Genomic DNA, 21,751 nt, shown 5'->3' on the forward strand with positions numbered 1-21,751 from the left:
TAAGGAAATGATTATTCCCGTTGCAGATATCCTTGGCTGCAAAGAAGACAAAGGAAAGCATGTCATGGTACCTGGACTCTGGGTGCTCTCGATACATGACGGGAAGAAGGTCTATGTTCCAAGACCTGGTGCTTAAATCTGTTGGAGAAGTTAAGTTTGGAGGAGATTAGAAGGGCAAAATAATTGGCTCAGGAACCATAAGTACTGGTAACTCTCCTTCTATAACTAATGTTCTTCTGGTAGATGGATTAGCTCATAACTTGTTGTCCATAAGTCAAATAAGTGACAATGGTTATGACATAATCTTTAATCAAAAGTCTTGCAAGGCTGTAAGTCAGAAGGATGGCTCAATCCTATTTACAGGCAAGAGAAAGAACAACATTTATAAGATTGATCTTCAAGATCTTAAGAATCAGAAGGTAACTTGTCTTATGTCTGTTAGTGAAGAGCAATGGGTCTGGCACAGAAGATTAGGTCATGCTAGTTTGAGAAAGATTTCTCAGATTAACAAACTAAATCTGGTCAGAGGACTCCCTAATCTGAAATATAAATCAGATGCTCTTTGCGAAGCATGTCAGAAAGGGAAGTTTTCCAAACCTGCATTCAAGTCTAAGAATGTTGTTTCTTCCTCGAGGCCGCTAGAACTTCTGCACATTGATCTGTTTGACCCAGTCAAAACAGCATCTGTCAGAGGGAAGAAATATGGATTAGTCATCGTAGATGATTATAGTCGTTGGACATGGGTAAAGTTCTTGAAACACAAGGATGAGTCTCATTCAGTGTTCTTTGAATTCTGCACTCAAATTCAATCTGAGAAAGAATGTAAAATCATAAAGGTCAGAAGTGATCATGGTGGCGAATTTGAGAATAGATTCTTTGAGGTTTACTTCAAAGAAAATGGTATCGCCCATGATTTCTCTTGCCCTAGAACTCCACAGCAAAATGGAGTTGTAGAGCGAAAGAATAGGACTCTACAAGAAATGGCCAGAACCATGATCAATGAAACCAATATGGCTAAGCATTTATGGGCAGAAGCAATAAACACTGCATGCTATATTCACAATAGAATCTCTATAAGACCTATTTTTAATAAGACTACTTATGAATTGTGGAAGAACAGAAAGCCCAACATTTCATATTTTCATCCTTTTGGATGTGTTTGTTTTATTCTGAATACTAAAGATCATCTGAGTAAGTTTGATTCTAAGGCACATAGGTGTTTCCTTCTTAGATATTCTGAACGCTCTAAAGGCTACAGAGTATACAATACTGAAACATTGATGGTTGAAGAATCAATCAATATCAGATTTGATGATAAGCTTGGTCTTGAAAAGCCAAAGCAGTTTGAGAATTTTGCAGATTTAGATATTGATATATCAGAAGCTGAAGAGCCAAGAAGCAAAGTTTCAGAAGCTGAAGAACCAAGAAGCAAAGTTTCAGAAGCTGAGGAGCTCAGAAGCAAAGGATCAGAAGATCAAGTTGCTGCATCTTTAGAGAATCTCAGAATTTTTGAAGAGCCAACTATTAGAAGATCTTCTAGACTCACCTCTGCTCACTCAGAAGATGTCATTCTTGGAAAGAAGGATGATCCTATCAGAACAAGAGCATTCCTTAAGAACAATGCAGAATGTCAATTAGGTCTTGTTTCTTTGATCGAGCCAACTTCTGTTGATCAAGCTCTAGAAGATGCAGACTAGATAATTGCCATGCAAGAAGAACTAAATCAGTTTACAAGGAATGATGTATGGGATCTTGTTCCTAGACCAAAAGGATTTAACATCATTGGTACAAAGTGGGTCTTCAGAAACAAGCTAACGAAAAAGGAGAAGTTGTAAGAAACAAAACCAGACTGGTGGCTCGGGGCTATAGTCAGCAAGAAGGTATTGACTATACAGAAACCTTTGCACCAGTGGCCAGGTTTGAATCTATTCGCTTATTGATTTATTTTTCCACTCAACATAACATCACTCTATATCAGATGGATGTTAAGAGTGCCTTCTTAAATGGTTATATAGATGAGGAAGTCTATGTCCACCAACCTCCTGGTTTTGAAGACTCTAAGTCTCCAAATCATGTTTTTAAACTAAAGAAATCATTTTACGGATTGAAGCAAGCTCCTAGAGCTTGGTATGAAAGATTAAGTTCTTTCCTTCTGGATAATGGTTTCACTAGAGGAAAAGTGGATACTACTCTCTTTTGTAAAACCTTTAAGAAGGATCTTTTAATTTGCCAAATTTATGTTGATGATATTATATTTGGAACATCTAATGCTACACTTGGAAAGGAGTTTGCTAAGTCTATGCAGGCTGAGTTTGAAATGAGCATGATGAGAGAACTCAAGTATTTCCTTGGGATCCAGACCAACCAAACATCAGAAGGAACGTATGTTTACCAAACCAAGTATGTGAAAGAACTTCTGAAGAAGTTTAATCTTTCTGAAAGCAAAGAAGCAAAGACTCCTATGCATCCAACGTGTATCTTAGGTAAGGATGAGGTAAGTAAGAAGGTAGATCAGAAGTTGTAAAGAGGTATGATTGGATCTCTTCTATATCTTACTACTTCTAGACCTGATATTTTATTCAGTGTTTGTCTGTGTGCAAGATTCCAATCAGACCCTAGAGAATCTCACTTAACAGTTGTTAAGAGAATTCTGAGTTATCTGAAAGGTACTACTAATGTTGGTTTAGTCTACAGAAGATCTAAAGAGTACAACTTAGTAGGATATTGTGATGCTGATTACGCTGGAGATAGAATTGAAAGAAAGAGTACTTCAGGAAGTTGTCAATTTCTTGGAAGTCACCTGATCTCCCGGTACAGCAAGAAGCAAGCTACCATTGCCCTCTCTACAACAGAAGCAGAATATGTTGCTGCTGCTGGATGTAGTACATAGATGCTCTGGATGAAGAGTCAGCTAGAAGATTATCAGATATATGAGAGTAACATTCCTATCTTCAGTGATAATACTTCTGCTATATGTTTATCTAAGAATCCAATCTTATATTCCAAAGCTAAACATATTGAGATCAAACATCATTTCATTAGGACTATGTTCAGAAGGGTGTTCTATCTTTGAACTTCGTGGATACAGACCATCAATGGGCTGATATCTTTACAAAACCCCTTGCTGAAGATAGGTTTAAGTTTATTCTGAAGAATATCACTATGGACTTATGCCCAGAATGAGAAGATGAGAAGTTCTGACGTATGGATTAGTTCTGAAATGACTTTGTTTTATCTTCTTATAAGAAGTTCCGATGATGATCAATTAGAAGTTCTGATTCTGTTATTACTAAGGTTTCATTATCTAAGTTGATTCATAATTTCTTTTAAAGCAAAACAGCTGTCACCAGCTTTCCAGATGTTGAACACGTGTTCACTCTATCTGGACAAGTACGCGTGCAGTTGAGGAGACGTTGCCCTAGGTAACTGTGCAAATCATTTCAAATATTACGTTATCTCTCCTAACGTCATTTCTCATTAAATGCAATTGATTCTATGTTTTTATGTAATCATATTCATTCAAACACACATTGCATTTCATTTCAAATTCGTCCCTATATAAACTCATCTTCATATCTATTAATATTTTTACATTCTCTCTCTTCATTCATTGTCTTTTTCGTTCATCTCTCTCTTTCTCTTTGTTGCATAAACCCTAGTTTCTTAACCGAATCTCAGAGTTTTTTTCATGCTTTCATCCTCAAGTACTCAACCTAAAATGTCTTCAGCACATCTTGTTCAACGCAAATATGGTTATAGTCCTCTAAAGACCTGTTCCATTCCTTATGGCGAATTGGAAGTCTTGTGTGAAACAATGGTGGATTTTGAAAGTCTGTTGGAACACGGTTTCAAAATCAAAGAGACAATGTTGGTTCAAGGTTGGTCAAACTACTTTGAGAGATTGGTTGGACCAGTTTATCCTCTCTTGGTGATGGATTTCTGGACGCATGCAACAGTTACTCCAACTGCTATCATCTCCTTCGTTCTAGGGCATGAAGTTGTTGTGATTGAGAAGATGATAGAAAGCTGTATGGTCTTGATGATTCAGAAGGAATCACATGTGCTCTTTCTGGTAGAGTTGATTGGGAGAAAGTTGATGGAGAATTGTCTGCCTTCAGATCTTCACCAAATCAAACCACTTCGTTGAAGCCTTTCGATAGAGTTTGGGCTGAAATTCTTCTGGGATCTCTTTATCATAGGAAGCGATCTCTTGCCTCTACGTATGTGAATCAAGATCATAAATATGCTCTTTTCTGCATTGGAAATGGTTCTAAGGTTAATCTCTCAAACATTCTTTTTCAACATTTGAAGACAAATATTGAAGAATCTAGAGATGAAGAACGCAAGAAGTATCCTGATTTCAAGAAGAACACTATTCCTCTTGCTAGAATGATCTCAGATATTCTGGTAGAGAGTGACTTGATGGATGTTCTAAGAGCTGTTGGTTCGCCCAAGTTCTTAACTGTCATTCAAGGACATGTTCTGAATGCCTTTGACTTACAAAGGATGCTTTTGATTGAGAAGGTAACTTCTGCTCCAAGAATATTTCCAGATATTCTGACTAGAAGAATCCCTGTTGAGAGCTTCTCTCAGATGTTCAAAGAAGAGCTTCACAAGTCTGTCAAGCGCTACCTGAAGGCATGTGTCAAAGCTCAATCTTCTGTTGATCCTGCGTGGATTAGAGGAAGAACTCTTCCATCTCTGGATGAGTTGAAGAAGAAAGAACAGAAGAAGAAAGAAAAGAGATTAAAAAGAAAAGCCTTAGAAGTAGAATCTAAGCCAGCTAAGAAGCAGAAGCTTCCTTATGATCCTCTTAAGGTACAATCTGATAAGTATCGTAATAAGCGCATCAAGAAAGCCTTTCGTGCACATGATGCTGCATGTTCTTCTTAGAATAAGCCTCCTTCTTCTGAACCCCAAAATACCTTCACCATCCTTCTACACAAATTCTGAACCCTGAACCACTAAATATCATTCCCCCAACACCTTCTGAAAATACTCCTTCATCCCCCTTCACCACAGATTCTACACCTTCTCTAACCCATCCCTTACCCTCAAGAAAATCCAAACCCTACTGCCTTCTGTACCCTGACTATAGATTCACCTTCAACCCTCATGAACCATCTATTGATATCTGCCTTGATGTGTTCAAGCTTATGTTCAGAAAAAAGGATGGAAACCTTGAGAGCTGCTTATGACTCCAAGATGGATCAAGCTGCTACTCGGAGATTATGGAGAATCTTTAGGAGAGATTTTCAGTTTGATGCAATGAGAATCCAGAGGAGATGCGTGGCTGAAGCATCTGGTTCTTCATTTGTCTTTTGGAAGCTGATGATGGTAGGTACTATCATCCAATCAGAAATTGGAGATCTCCTGAGGAGAAGAAGTTTGTGGATAAGCTGGAAGATGAACCTTGTCTCACAATGGTTGTATGGAAGCCTCAGTTTCTTATTCTGACTGGAGACTTCCAGTGGTTATTCAAATGGCTTAGGGAGAATCCTTTTGAGAAGGCACCAAACATGGTTATTCCTGAGGTTGAATACCCATCAGAAGTTGCTGCTCCTGCACCTCCAAGAAATCTGGCTGAAATTCTTCAGGCTCTTGAGAATGAAGATTCTGATCTTCCTACCCAGATTATTCTGAAGATGCTTCAATGTCAGAAGCTGATGCTGAGAAGCAAAGTGCTGAGAATCATTCTGCGGAGAAACTTCCTGTTGAGGAAAATCAAGATGATGTTCTCATGTTAGATGCTGCTGCTGAGCATGCTATTCCACTGAATGATGGTTGTGAAGCTTCTTCTGGTGAACCCTCTCTTCTGGTGAAGACTATGGAGGCTCTTCAAAAGAATCAAGCTAATCTAGATTCTCGCTTGGATAAGCATGAAGACACTCACAATGAGTTTCGCTCATTCATGAAGACGCAGTCTGCAAGCACTTCTGAGATTCAAGGCCTTCTAGCCAAGATAGTCTCTAGGCTAGGCTAGTCGTAGTCTTTTTGTCTTAGATGTCTCTTGTTTCTTGCATCTGTTTTCTGCATCTGCTTCTCTATATTTGTATCTGCTAATATTTCTTTTGATGAATCAATGAATCTTTATCTTCTCTCATATTGTTTGTTTTTCATTTGAATCTTTTATGCTTTTTAATGTTATGACAAAATAGGGGGAGAAAATGTGATAATTGATTTGATTTATTATATCAGTTGCTGGGAGTAAGTCTCAACATTCCTAACAATATTTGCAAGTTCTATGTCTTTGAGTTTTTTTGCAGGATTGAAGATATTCTGAAAAAGCTCAACATGAGAAGCAAATACATGGGGAAACGCAATTCTGTAAAGAAACATGCTCATGGAAATTGAAGCAAGCTTAGTGCTGTGAAGCTTCAAGATCAGAAGCAAGAAGGAAGAATGTTCTGATATTCTTGTGAAAGAATATGCTCTAACACATTCTTATCCCTTATATGTTTTGATACATATTTCTTTTAAGAACTTATGAAAGTTTGCTCTGATACATGTTCTTTCTCAAAAGAATATTCTGATTCATTCATGCTCTGACTTTTGTCATCTAGTTTGTTCTGAATCATTTCAGGATGTAAAGATGCTCTGATGATGCTCTGGTACATTCAAGAATGTTCTGATACAATCAAGCATGCAATGACTCAAGAAGAAATTCAAAGCTCTGAAGCTGTCCTATGGAAGCAAGAAGCAGAAGCTCGGAATGTTCTGAAGTTCTAGGCCTTTGTGAACGTCTCAACTGAAAAGGAAAATACTTAGGGAAGTCTTTTATTTGTAAATTCTTCCAGTATTTATTTCAGGGGAAGATTATTCATCTCAAAGGGAGATTGTTAATCTCAGGGGGAGACATATTCACACACTATGTTTATATGCTTATGCTATAACTGTGTAATTGTCTTTAGTCATCTGATATTCTGATTGCAAATTCATATCAATTATATATGTTTTTGTCATCATCAAAAAGGGGGAGATTGTTAGAACAAGAATTGTTCTGATCAATATTCTTAGTTTTGATGATAACAATGTATATGAATTTTGTAAATGATAATGTGGTACTCTAATCCTATGCATTTTCCATTTCAGGAAATATATAAAGAGTATGCACAATTCAACGCAAGAAGCACAGACTCAGAAGGTTCAAGTATGCAACATCAGAACATGCTCTCGCAAGACATCAGAAGATGGTCAAGCAGAATCAGAACATGGTCTATTGAAGCATCAAAAGAACTTGAGATCAGAAGAAGAAGCACTAAAGTTCTTATGGTATCACGCTAGAAGCACTTCAAAGTCAGAAGACAAGAAGATGCTCTGCACCAAGTTGTTTGACTCTGATTAATTCAAACGTTGTATCTACAAACATCAGATCAGAAGCAAGTACAAGATGGCAGGCTACGCTGACTGACAAAAGGAACGTTAGAAGCTATTAAAGGCAAAGTCAGTAAAAGCAGGAAAATCAAGGCTCGAGGTAGTTGACAAAAGAGTGAAACATTAAATGCAATGCTGTACGGATCACGCAACGCATTAAATGCTCCCAACGGTCATCTTCTCAAAACGCCTATAAATAGAAGTTCTAGTGAGAAGCTGAATACGAACTCTTTGCTCAAAAATACAGAAACGCTGTCAAATTCAAAAGCTCTCAAACTTCATCTTCAACCTCACTTCATTATAATATCTTAGTGAGATTTAAGTTTAGAACTTAAGAGAAATATCACAGTTGTGATTATAGCTTATGAAGAAGCATTGTAATACTCTTGTAAGAATTTGTTTACATTCATTTGTAGAAGGTTCCTAGAGTGATCAAGTTGTTATCAGAATACTCTAGAAGACTTAGAGGGTATCTAAGTGGAAAACCATTGTAATCAACGTTGATTAGTGGATTAAATCCTCAGGTGAGGTAAATCACTCTAAGGGGGTGGACTGGAGTAGTTTCGTTAACAACGAACCAGGATAAAAATCATTGGGCAATTGTTTTTATCTTAAGAGTTTTTAAAGTCACACTTATTCAAAGCCCCCCTTTCTAAGTGTTTTTCTATCCTTCAAATGGTACCAACCTGAACAACAAGATGATTACTGAACTTTGCACGCAGTTCAAGATCAAGCACCATAACTCTTCTCCTTATAGACCAAAGATGAATGGCGCAGTGGAGGCCGCCAACAAGAACATAAAGAAGATTGTACAGAAGATGACCATTACTTACAAAGATTGGCATGAGATGTTACCATTTGCTCTTCATGGTTACCGCACTTCAGCACGTACCTCAACCGGGGCAACCACATTTTCACTAGTCTATGGCATGGAAGTAGTGTTACCGATTGAAGTTCAGATTCCGTCTTTGAGGATCATGAAGGACACAGAGTTTGATGAATATGAATGGATCCAGACTCGACTATGTCATACCCCAATTTTTTACCTAAGATACCACCTCATATCATAGCATATGCATCATTTGCATCTCTAACAAATTGCATGGCCTGTGTTTGTTACTTGTGACTCAACAGGATTTAAACAAGAAATCACTCATCAGTACAAGCAACAATCAATTAGGGTTTTGTTCCCCCTTCATCTCAAATGAATCATCTTCATCAACAATCAACATTTGGTCCCCAGAGATTCATTTCAACAAGCTCAAAGGCACTGAATCAACCAAATTAGGGTTTTGACTAAAGATAGCATACTCCTGACTTCTGCTCAGGATTTGACCTAATGACTTGGGACATGACCTCAAGACCCCAAGTACATAATTTTGACCTAATCCATTGGCTCAGGACATCTCCTACACCAGGATTGATCAACAATGAAATTTCAAGTCATCAGATTAGGGTTTTGAACTATCAGGGACTGAATTCAGGGATCACATTTGGGAAACCCTAAAAATCCCCAGGAAGTCAATCAAAGGCCTCAATCATCTTCAAATAATCCCTATGACAATATACAATGGAAATTGTATCTCAATTCAAGACCTACAGTCATCAATTTCATCTGGTCGACAATTAGGGTTTTTGACCTAATTCATCTGAACAACTGACTTTTTAATCAGGACATGGTGTCACAACTCAAACTATGATTCAATATCCTCCAATGCCTCAATATTATCCATTCATACCATTCATTTGGTGAGGATAGCTTGGTTCATTTGAAATCTCCAGAAACGCGATTCGTTTGAAAAAGTCAACTTTACAAGATCACCATTGACTTTTGGGGAATTTTGGTCAACCTTGACTTTTGAAGTTTTAAATCATCAATATATGATATATGAAGTCATTTGATCAAGAAAAATCAAGAAAATCAATCAAGAATCAAAAAGTCAAAAGTTTGACTTTCATACTTAGAAAAATTTCTAAGTGTTTTTCAATGGTTTTTTCCAAACTTTGGAAGGGAATTTCTCAAAATTTCATCTACAAACTGAAAAAAACTTCCAACATGAAAGTTGTAGATTTTGATCCAATGAACAACTTTGACACATATAATTTTTTTCGATAAGATCAACCATTTAAGAGATATGGAGCTTCAAAGTTGGCATCTTTTGAAAATCTCACTTGAAGTCTCATTTTTCTCAAAGTTCATGGATCTTTTTCACCCATTTCCTTAAAGGTCTTGAGGAAACTTTCAACTAGGGTTTTGAAGTACATAACATGAGCTTTCCAAAATGTCCAAGAGCATGAAAAAATATGGAGTGTAGCTATGGTTTTGAATTTTGCCATTAGTAACCATTTCACTTGAAATTTCAAGTCATTTTGCCAAAGTTATGAACTACATGACCTATAATCCAAGTGATGACACACCAATGCAATAATTGGAAGATATTTTTCTGGTTTGAGATCAGAATGGAAAGAGATAAGAAGCTTAGAGAAATAACCATGGTTAAGTCACTTTAACCATTTTGCATTAAATGTGAAGATTCCATTTTATCTCCAAATGCCAAATCACCATTCCTTGATCAACTTGCAAGAGCTTTGAGTTCAGAATCCTTGGCCTATAAATAGAGGTTCAAATCATCTTCAAACTCACACCAAAACCTCATAAACATAGGTTTTCTCTTCCTTTCTTAGAATGCAAGTTTCATGGTTTTCAAAAGAGGTAAAATTCTCAACCTCTAAATCTTTGAAGTTATAAGTAAAGTGATGCTTCTAACACTTCCCAAATACCATATGGAAGTTGTTTGAACCTTTGAAACCTTCCAAAAACATCAAAAACACAGAATCACTACCTCACTTCCCAAATATGCATAACACTAGCCTTATCATGCCAAAATCCATTCTAGCTCATCTCTGTCCAAACTAACACTTCCAACACCTCATATACATCACATATGAACTGTTCAAACACTCACATATGATCTGTAACATCAGAATTTTCAAATTCGATCCCCACTCCAAGGCTCTGCAGATCGGGTTCCATAGCTTTGCACAGGTGAATTCAAATTGATCCAAGCATCCAGGCACCTTCCATAATCATCATTGAAGCTATCCAGATCATCACAAAGCATCTGTAACACCTCCAGATCAAAATTCAATTCTCAGTTTGGCCGTTTTTGAGGTAAGTGCTCATGAACTTCAAACTCATACATACACGCATCATAAATGAAATATTGATATATCATCTTGTTTCTGCACCTATGAGGATCATTAACCCTCAATCAATTGCATCGTATCATGATCATACACGATTTCACAATGATTTGTCATATTAGGGTTCTTCGTGTTCATCAGAGAATTAATGATCTTAGAGTGAAAATAAATGAAATTAAATGGTACCATCATGTTCCTTGTTAAAATTCGAGTGAGTTAGACTATCCACTTGATCAAAACAATCCAGTTTCAAGAATTTTCAAAATCAAATGGGGATGGTGTTCTTGGCGCCATTTTCTGTTCAGAAATTTCAAATATTAGTTTTCAAATATAATTAAATGAGTGTGTGTCATTAACAAGCTGCGCGCGCAGCTCAGTTGGTTGTTGTTTTGAGTGGTGAACCTTAGGGCGTGGGTTCAAACCCTGGCAGGGCCAAAACCATTTTTTTTTAACACTCTTTTTCTTCAATTTTTTACACAACTTCATCAATTAATTTAACCAATCAAATTAACTCATTTTAATTTCATTTTTTGTACACTCCTCATTTAACATATGTATTTTATGCATACCAAAAAAAATTACCAAAAAATATTTATTTAATACATTTTTAAATAGGTTTAAAATGACATGTTTTTAAGTGTTTTTAAATACTTTAAATATTGTTTTTATTTGATTTTTCAAACCTAATCACTTGTAAATATTTTTTGTGAACAAACCCTAATTTTTTAGGTCTTAATTAAGCTTTAAAATTTGTTTTTTAACTTAATAAAGGTGACTTTTGTCAAAAATTCAAACCGTTTTAAAACAAACGATCACAATTTTTCAAAACGATAAACCGTTTCTTTTTGGTTTTTCTTTTCAAAAGAAACTATTGATTAAATCTCTTTGATTGATCAATTGATTTTCAAAACGATGTGGGGCCTCTCGAATATTAGAGAGTGTAAGTCCCATTTCTTTTCTTTTTGTACAGTTTTTTAAAAAAACAATAAACTTCTTCAAAACAAAACCTTTTCAAACAGTTTTCAAATCATTTTCAAAACAACAAAACTTCAAAAAAAACAATCAACCATGTTTTGTAAATAAAACATGAGCCTCCACATAGGTATAAGTCCCATTCCAGTACATGAAATTAGGTATTTCATTGTACGCCTTTTGTACATATCTCGTTCAATTTGTTTTTTAGCTCCGAACAACAGATCAAAAATGAAGGTTTTTCTTTAAATCTTCCCAAAAATATACCATGGGCCTCCATGTAGGTATAAGTCCCAAGCCCCTTGTAAATACCTGTTTACATAGCTTTGAATAAACTCAAGTGGGCCTCTCCCCGAGTATAAGTCCCGAGCCCCCGTGTTTACAAACGGATCATGCTTACAGGTATATTTCCTTCATAAACTCCATTGTATACACACACCTTGTTATATATAACTGTTCATACTTGTTTAGGTTTATTCATGTACTTGTTCATATTTGTTCGTACTTGTTCATATTTGTGATTGTGTTATATATGCTTGTTCAACTTAGTACAACACTAGGTTCCCCATAGCCTCCTATTGGGCTTCGTGCAAAGAATCTCCCTAGTTTAGGTTAAGACATAGAGTATGGTTTCCCGGTGAAATCGCTCTAAGAGCTCAAACCAACTATACCATGCCTCCCCTTGGGCTTTGTACAAACGAGTGACCCTCCCATAGCCTCCTCTTGGGCTTACAATGCAAGGACCCTCGATTGTCCCTCCCATAGCCTCCTCTTGGGCTTACAATGCAAGGACCCCCGGATAGCCTCCTCTTGGGCTTCGTACAAGGACCCACGGGCTTCTTATAAGCATCCCCAATATCCAAATCAAATACCCTAGGAGATTAGACATTTATCATCTCTATGATAGGAGTATCTCTTCTATATCATCACAAACAATCAATCAATCAAATAACTCTTTTTTGCCACAAGGCTGGCTAATCAATCAAACCTTTTTGCCACCATACTGGCTGATTAATCAAAGTTTTTGTCACAAGGCTGACTTCATTGAAACTTTTGCCACAAGGCTGGCTGATTAATCAAAACTTTTTGTCACAAGGCTGACTTCATTGAAAGTTTTTGCCACAAGGCTGGCTAAAAAACATCTTTATCATTCTAAGCACCATAAGTGGCATGGCCCAGGGCTTATAATGAAAAGATTTTCAAACAAAAACAAACATATGTATGTGATGATATAGATTAGATACATCGAACATTGAGATGACATTTGTCTCTTTTCCTTTGCTTCCACTAGCATAAGTGGGAACTACGATTGCTCTGACTTTCTCAACATCCCTTTGAGAATACGTAGGCACAAGGTCGTATCCTTGGCGAGCAAAACTTCTCCCTCAAACCACTCAAACCTTAGCACCCGTAGACCCGAGCTACAGATGCTCTGATTCCCTCTAAGGGATATGTATGCAGAGGACCGCGATGATCTTTGCGAGCATAATCAAACAAACACCCTAGGTCCCGCCTATTTCACAAGAACCTCTCAATAACATGGAATGAAAAACATAGAAAAGAAACCTATAGAGTACTATAGATACGTTGGGCGCTAATACCTTCCCTTCGTATAACCAACCCTCTTACCCAAAGATCTCTCCCCCACTTTTAAGGTTATTGCAGCTTTTTTCCTTTTCCTACTTTGGAAACAATAAAAATTTTGGTCGAAACAAAAGAAAAATCATTTTTTGAGCACTCGAGCCCAAAGAAGGCATCAGGTGTCTCATCACAAAAAGGATACGATTTTTCCCCGCGACAGAAAAATGGCGACTTCACTGGGGACCATCTTTTTATTGTTTCCAAAGGAAGGGTTAATTCTATTTTCTATATTTTTCATTTCTTTTTTTGTTACATGTGTGGTTCTGGTTCTGTTACTTGTGTGGTTCTGATACAAGTGATACATTATGGACAAATCCTAACCCGGATTAAGTACACATAAGAATTAGGTGGAGGGTATAGTCATGTACAGGCGTACGTGAGAATCCTTCCGCTCAGTGGAGGTTCCTTGTTGGTAATATATGTTTAGCATGTTTCGTAGCGAAGACATTATTACTTTCATTGAACTGTAGAAGCTGAGTTGGCCGTAGAACCCCAACCCATCCTGGCCTTATTAGGTTGTGGTGCAGAAACTATTCAGGTGAAGACTTGGATTAGTTGTCATGCGGAGAACCACACTCAGACGAGTTTTTCTTGAGAATATTTCTGGCTCACAAGTTTAATTGTGCAAGCCGGTAATATCTGAAAGAAAAATGTAGACTCTGACGTATCAGTAGAACATGTTGTGCAGGTGATTAACTAGAACTATCCCATTTTTGGTTCTCTGACCTCATGCTCGTGACGCTGGACCTTTGAACCTATGTGTACCATGTTTGTGTACCATGTTTGTAGTACCATGTTTGCGTTACCATGTTTGCGCTACCATGTTTGCTTTCACATGTTTGAATATGTGGCATCCATGCATCCATGCATTCATACATTCATTAAAAAACCCATCTTTTTCCATAAAAACATGATTTTTCCAAAAAAATTTAGAGAATTTTCCTTGCAAGCATTATAGGATTAAGTTATGGAAGGGGTAAAAAGGTATACCAAAAAGTACGGTTTCAAAGCGCCTGATGTGGGAAACTGATAGAATTAGCATCTTCTGTACAAGATCCTTCTAATTTTAGGAAAAGTTATGGAAAGCTTTTGCCTATCCTGAACACTCATGTTGATGAAGGACTTCTCAAAACTCTGGTTCAGTTCTATGATCCCGTCTACCGATGTTTTACCTTTCCAGACTACCAGTTGGTACCAACCTTGGAAGAATATGCCAATCTTTTGGGTATTCCTGTGTCTGACAAAATACCCTTCAATGGTTTGGAAGCCATTCCTAAGTCACACGTCATTGCAGCAAGTATCCACTTGAAGAAGTCTGAAGTAGAATAATTGGACTACCAAAGGAAACCTCCCGGGTTTAACTTCACACTTAATAAAGAAGGCCTTTGATTTCATCGAAACTGGTAGCATGATAGCTTTTGAAGCTATACTAGCCTTGCTTATCTATGGGTTAGTTCTGTTTCCCAACGTCGACAACTTTGTCGATATCAACGCCATAAAAATCTTTTTGAATGGAAATCCTGTTCCGACTTTGCTTGGTGACATGTATTTCTCTGTCCATCATAGGAATCGCCAAGGCGGTGGAATCATTGTATGTTGTGCACCTCTGTTGTTCAAATGGATTGTTTCACACTTACCTGAGTCTCATATTTTCACGGAAAACCGAGAAAGTTTGCGTTGGCCTCGAAGACTTATGTCTCTTACTAATAATGATATGCGTTGGTATACCTTGGCTCGCTGTGGTACAGAAACCATTGACAGTTGCGGAGAATTCGCCAACGTACCCCTCATTGGTACACAAGGAGGAATTAACTACAACCCGGTCCTAGCCCGACGACAACTCGGGTATGCAAATTCAACTAAACCCATTGGTCCCTCAGTGGAAGGCTACTTCTACCGAGAAGGGGATAATCCTCAAAGGTTGAAAGCAAGAATGGTGAGAGCTTGGTACGACGTCCGATGGAAAGAAAAAGGTGAGGCAAGAAATTGCATTGCCATGGACGCCTACACCTACTGGGTAAAGAAAAGAGCAAAAGAGTTCCAAATGCCTTATGCTTATGAAAAACCCATGTTTCCTGCAGTGTCTCAACGACCCAACATTCCCACTATGGAGGAATACCAAGACACTTTGGCTAAGATGAGGGTAGAAAAAGACGCTTGGGAAGAAAAGTTTCGTAGAACTGATGTGGAAAATAGAAAGTTGAAGAAAAGGGTGAAAGATCACGAAGAAACTCTCTATTATCAAGATGGATGGCTCATGAGCAAAGATGAGAAGATTCGTCAGAAGGACGCTGCAATCAAGAGATACATCAAAGAAAGCAAGAAAAATCTTGAAGGTTCAACAAGCAACGCTCCAACTCTTGACGATTGGAAGAATGTTGTTAACAAGCTGAAGACCGAAAAGGCCGAATTGAAAGCTCATTATGGGAAAGAAATCATGAAGCTCAAGCTGCACAATGCATTTGGTTCTTCGTCTGATGAAGATGCTTAGGATTGTTTAGCTTTTTATTTATCATTTGCTTTTGTAAGGAGCTATGCTCCAATGTTGTAACATTTCCCATTATTTCAATAAAAGAATAGTTTGTGTTCAAATGTTTGCAAGAAAATAATCTTTAAAATGTTTGGAAAAAATCATAAATTTCTTTTTGCATACATCATTCTACATATCGAGTCCGTTGTATAGAGTCTCATCTTTTGGATCTTTCTCCAATAGATCGTCAAGTTGTCACGTCTCAAAGTTTCTCGACCGCGCTCGCAATCAGATCACAGATACAATACTCGTTCAAGCAGAAGAAGAGTAATGGAACACTCTGAACAAGAGAATATTGAGCTTCGTGGTACAGTGACCACCCTTCAGGAAAAGTTGGAAAGTCTCACTACTCTGGTTGACTCCTTAATGGCCGCACAGAATCAGCCGCCGCCACCAAACAGTCAAGCAACAGTAACATCTGAAGTCACTACTCCAGTTTCTACAGTTGCATTCAGCATTCCATCTTTCTCCATGCCAGAAGGTTGGGGCACGCCTTTCAGCTTCGGTGCAGGTTTCTGCCATAATTTCTCTGGGGTTCAAACAACCACAACTGAAGCACCTGCTGCACAAAGTTCACTTTTCACTCCAAATCAGGGGGTAACTTTTTCCCAAATCACTATGGCACTTTCTCAACCCACTATGACAGTTCCGACCCCTACGGTTCACACTGTTCCTTATGATGGTAATGAGATCAAGGTAATAGCACAAATCAGCGTAATCTTGTGGGAGATCTCCAAGAGCAGTTTAACAAGATGCAGCTGGAAGTTAAAGCTATCCGTGGAAAAGATTTGTTTGGAAAGAATGCCCAGGAGCTATGTTTAGTTCCCAGTGTACAAATACCTGCTAAATTCAAGGTCCCTGACTTTGAGAAGTACAAAGGTAGTTCTTGTCCACAAAGCCATCTTGTGATGTATGCTAGAAAGATGTCTACTTATGCAGATAATCATCAGTTGCTTATCCATTACTTTCAAGACAGTTTGATTGGTGCCGCGCTGAAGTGGTATACAGGCTTGGATAGCACTAATATTCGAACATTCAATGACCTAGGTGAGGCCTTTGTTCGACAATACAAGTATAACTCGGATATGGCTCCAGACAGAGATCAGCTTCGATCCATGGCTCAGAAAGACCATGAAGCTTTCAAAGAGTATGCCCAACGATGGAGAGAAACTGCTGCTCAGATTAATCCACCGTTAAAAGAGAAAGAGATGACAAAGATCTTCTTGAATACTCTTGGCCCGTTTTATTATGAACGCATCATTGCTAGTGCTCCAAGTGATTTCACCGAAATGGTAAACATAGGGATGCGTCTAGAAGAAGGGGTCCGAACCGGACGTCTAACTAAAGAAGGTGGATCTTCAAGCGGAACCACAAAGTTCGGAAGTGGTTTCCCAAAGAAGAAGGAACAAAGTGTTGACATGGTATCCCAAGGGAGGCCAAGAGGAAATGTCAATCGTCAACGACAGGTAGCTGCTATTGCACCAGCCGTTAATACAGCACCGAATCCGGGATTTACCCCGCAGTTTCAACAACAACAGGTTCAACAGTTTAACAATAATCAGAATCGTGTACAAAGAGCTCCACAGTTTGATCCGATTCCAATGACCTACACAGAGTTGTACCCTGCTTTGATTGAAAGAGGTCTTGTTCAAACTAAAGCACCACCACCCGTACCTGAGAAACTCCCATGGTGGTACAAAGCTGAGGTCTCATGCCCTTATCATCAAGGAGCACCTGGCCATGATCTTGAGCATTGCATAGCTTTGAAATATGAAGTTCAGAGGTTGGTTAGATCTAATCTCCTCTCTTTCAGAAATTTGAATCCAAATGTGCAAGCAAATCCGCTGCCCAATCATGGAGGGCATGGTGTAAACATGGTGTATGGATGTCCTGGTCCATACCGAGTCCATAATATCAATTTCTCAAGAGCAGATTTGGTACAAATGCACGCCACTCTCTGTCGAGGGCATAATTTTCGCCAGCATCACTACGGTTCCTGTAGCATATGTTGTGTAGATCCTCACGGATGTTCGATTGTGAGAAGAGATCTCCAAGTTCTGTTGGATAATGGTACTATTCAGATCTACAGAAATAGGAATGAAGAAGAAGTTAACATGATAGGATGTTATCCGCATGAGCTTTTAGTCTCAGATATCAACTCGGAAATGCCTAAAGTTAACGTCATCGTTCCTCATTTCAACATGCCTGAGCGCATAGAAGTTACCTACAACAAGCCAAAGGTTCCTATTTCTCCTTTGATCATTTGTCTACCTGGACCTGTTCCTTATGACTCTGACAAGGCAGTTCCATACAACTACAATGCCACAATGATAAAGAATGGACATGAAGTTCCTTTACCTACTCTTTCATCTGTCATGAATATCGCTGATGTGAGTCGAGTAACAAGAAGTGGACGTGTGTACACTCCACTACCTCCAAAGCAGCCTATTGCTCCCGCAACCAGGCAAAATCCTGTTAATACACCAGTGGGGAATCCTGTGGAAATTCCTATCAGTAATACAAACATAGATGTTGGTCAATCTAGTGGAACCAATGTCAATCCTGACTTTGATGAAATTTTGAAGCTTATAAAAAGAAGTGAATACAAGATTGTGGATCAGCTTATGCAGACTCCTTCAAAGATCTCAATACTTTCATTGCTGTTGAATTCAGAAGCCCACAGGGAAGCCCTAATAAGAGTTTTGGATCAAGCTTTTGTAGATCATGATGTGACGGTTGACCACTTTGATGGGATAATAGCCAACTTAACAGCTTGTAACAATTTAAGCTTCTGTGATGAAGAACTCCCCGAGGAGGGTAAAAATCACAATCTTGCTTTGCACATTTCTATGAACTGTCAGTCCAACTCTTTGTCCAATGTGTTGGTAGACACCGGATCTTCCTTGAATGTGATGCCAAAGACGACTCTTGCTCGCTTGTCTTACCAAGGAATGCCTATGAAGTTCAGTGGTGTAGTAGTCAAAGCATTTGATGGATCGCGAAAATCTGTTATCGGCGAAGTCAACCTTCCCATGACAATTGGTCCACATACATTTCAAATCATCTTCCAGGTCATGGATATTCAAGCTGCTTATAGCTGTCTGTTAGGACGACCATGGATCCATGAAGCAGGGGCAGTAACTTCTACGCTCCATCAAAGGATAAAATTTGTAACAAATGGAAAATTGGTAACGATAAGTGGAGAACAAGCCTTGATGGTGAGTCATTTATCCAATTTCTCTTTCATAAGTGCCGATAATGAGGAAGGAACTCAGTTCCAAGGTCTCTCTTTAGAAGACGAATCTTCCAAGAAGAAAGCATCAATCTCTTCTTACAAAGAGGCGGTAAGAGTAGTAAAAGAAGGAACTACCACTGGCTGGGGGCAAGTTGTGATCCCGACCAAGAATGAAACTAGAGCAGGACTCGGATGTTCACCAACGTTCTCAAACTGCACCAAGAAGGATGAAACCCTTCGTCTGATCAAAGAAACCTTCATTAGTGGAGGGTTCCTTAACCCAATTCCTCAAGAGGTTAATGTCCTTATCAAAGAATGCATCGAAGAAGGTCTCTCCGATACTGAAGAAGAATGGAAATGTTATCTCAATGACTCAGGATACATATCTCAGGAAGAACCATATCCTCCTTCAGAGAAATCCAAAGGCAAAGAAACTCCGCCTGTTCCTGCAGAAATCTGGGACACCTTGGGACAACCAAGTGGAAAATATGATTATATGGTGAAATATACTGCGCCTGAAAGTTCAAAGATTGCGATTGAGGATATCCAACCAACTGGATGGGGAGATTCCTTTGAATATAATAGTCAACCAGGAGAGGCTTATCAGCCCTGTCAATTTTCTCAGCAGCCTGAAATTATTGGCTTCAATGCATCTGCCAAGATTTATAATCCCGAAGATGGTTATTATCACATAAATGCCATTTTTGAAGATGAAGGGGAAGATGGCCCCGCAGTTGACTCGGAAAGTGTCTCTGACAATGAGTCTCTTCATCCTGAAGACTGGGAAATACATTCTGAAAATTCTGAAGATTTTGACTCATCATATGCTCTTCAAGAAGTAGAAGAAGACCGTTTCAACTCTACAAAGAACAAGGGTGACAAACCAGGACCTTCAAATCCTGCTCGACCAGCGGTCAATGTCAATACTGAAGATAATTCTGAGGAGAATTTTCCTGAATACATAATACACAGAGGAGTTCGTTGCTACTGGAAAGCTGTCGACGTTCCGAATGTTATTCGCTGCACAAAGTAATCACCCCGCTGTTATTTTGACCTCCTGCCTAGCCCAAAGCAGAGAGATGTTTTATAGGGCTTTGCTTTTAAATGTTCCGCCCAAATAACTTTGTGTATAGGGCTTTGTTTTAAAAGTTTCCCTCTTTGTCCTGCCCAAGACAAATGAGTTTGTGTTTAGGGCTTTGTTTCAAAAATGAATCATAAATAAAGCGTCATTTTGAATTCCCTACATTATATGTTTTATTTTTTGCTTTTTTCTGGAAATGGTAATCCTAAAAAACCAAAAAAAAAAAACTTTTCAAAAAAAAATCTGCATACACTCTTGCATTCATAAATTTTCTGAAATAAATATAAATCACATGTGCAGATTAACTATTAATAAACCCATTGAATGCAATAACCCTATGCCCTCTCCCAACTTTGAGTTTCCTGTGTTCGAAGCCGAAGAAGAGGAAGAAGAGGAGATTCCGGACGAGATGTCTCGATTACTTAAGCACGAGGAAAGAACCATTCTGCCTCATAAAGAGCCTCTAGAAAAGATCAACTTGGGTTCTGAAGAAGACAAAAAAGAAGTGACCATTGGATCGCTGCTTGATGCTGATATCAAGAGTAAGTTGACAGACCTTCTCAAAGAATATGTTGACGTGTTTGCCTGGTCCTACCAAGACATGCCTGGGTTGGATACCAATATTGTTCAGCATTACTTGCCATTGAAGCCAGAATGTCCGCCAGTTAAGCAGAAATTACGAAGGACTCACCCTGATATGGCTAACAAGATCAAAGTGGAAGTTCAAAAACAGCTCGACGCAGGTTTTCTTGTTACCTCAGAATATCCTCAATGGTTGGCCAACATAGTGCCAGTTCCGAAGAAAGATGGCAAAGTCAGAATGTGTGTTGACTACCGTGACTTGAACAAGGCCAGTCCAAAAGATGACTTTCCGTTACCACATATCGACATGCTGGTTGATAACACCGCTAAGTTCAACGTCTTTTCCTTCATGGACGGGTTCTCTGGTTATAATCAGATCAAGATGGCTCCTGAAGACATGGAGAAGACGTCTTTCATCACCCCATGGGGTACCTTTTGCTACAAAGTGATGCCGTTTGGATTGAAGAATGAAGGCGCAACTTACCAAAGGGCAATGACTACTCTCTTTCATGACATGATGCATAAAGAAATTGAAGTTTATGTGGACGACATGATAGCCAAGTCCAGCACAGAAGAAGAACATATTGAATACCTTTTGAAGTTGTTTCAACGATTAAGGAAATATCAGCTTCGCTTGAATCCTAACAAATGTACTTTTGGGGTTAGATCTGGAAAACTCTTGGGTTTCATTGTCAGCCAAAGAGGTATTGAAGTAGATCCCGACAAAGTCAGAGCTATTCAAGAGATGCCTGCACCAAAGACTGAAAAGCAAGTAAGAAGATTTCCCGGACAATTGAACTATATCTCCAGATTTATCTCTCAAATGACTGCTACTTGTGGGCCAATTTTCAAGCTTCTCCGCAAAGATCAAGGGGTTGTATGGACTGAAGATTGCCAGAAAGCGTTTGACAGTATCAAGGAATACCTGTTAGAACCACCAATATTGATTCCTCCGGTTGAAGGAAGACCACTAATCATGTACCTTACCGTGTTGGAAGAATCCATGGGTTGTATGCTTGGACAACAAGATGAAACCGGTAAGAAGGAGCATGCCATCTATTACTTGAGTAAGAAATTCACAGACTGTGAGTCTCGTTACTCCATGCTCGAAAAAATGTTGTGCTTTGGCTTG

This window comes from Vicia villosa, linkage group LG1, assembly GCF_029867415.1.
Source record: "Vicia villosa cultivar HV-30 ecotype Madison, WI linkage group LG1, Vvil1.0, whole genome shotgun sequence".
NCBI classification, from domain to species: domain Eukaryota; kingdom Viridiplantae; phylum Streptophyta; class Magnoliopsida; order Fabales; family Fabaceae; genus Vicia; species Vicia villosa.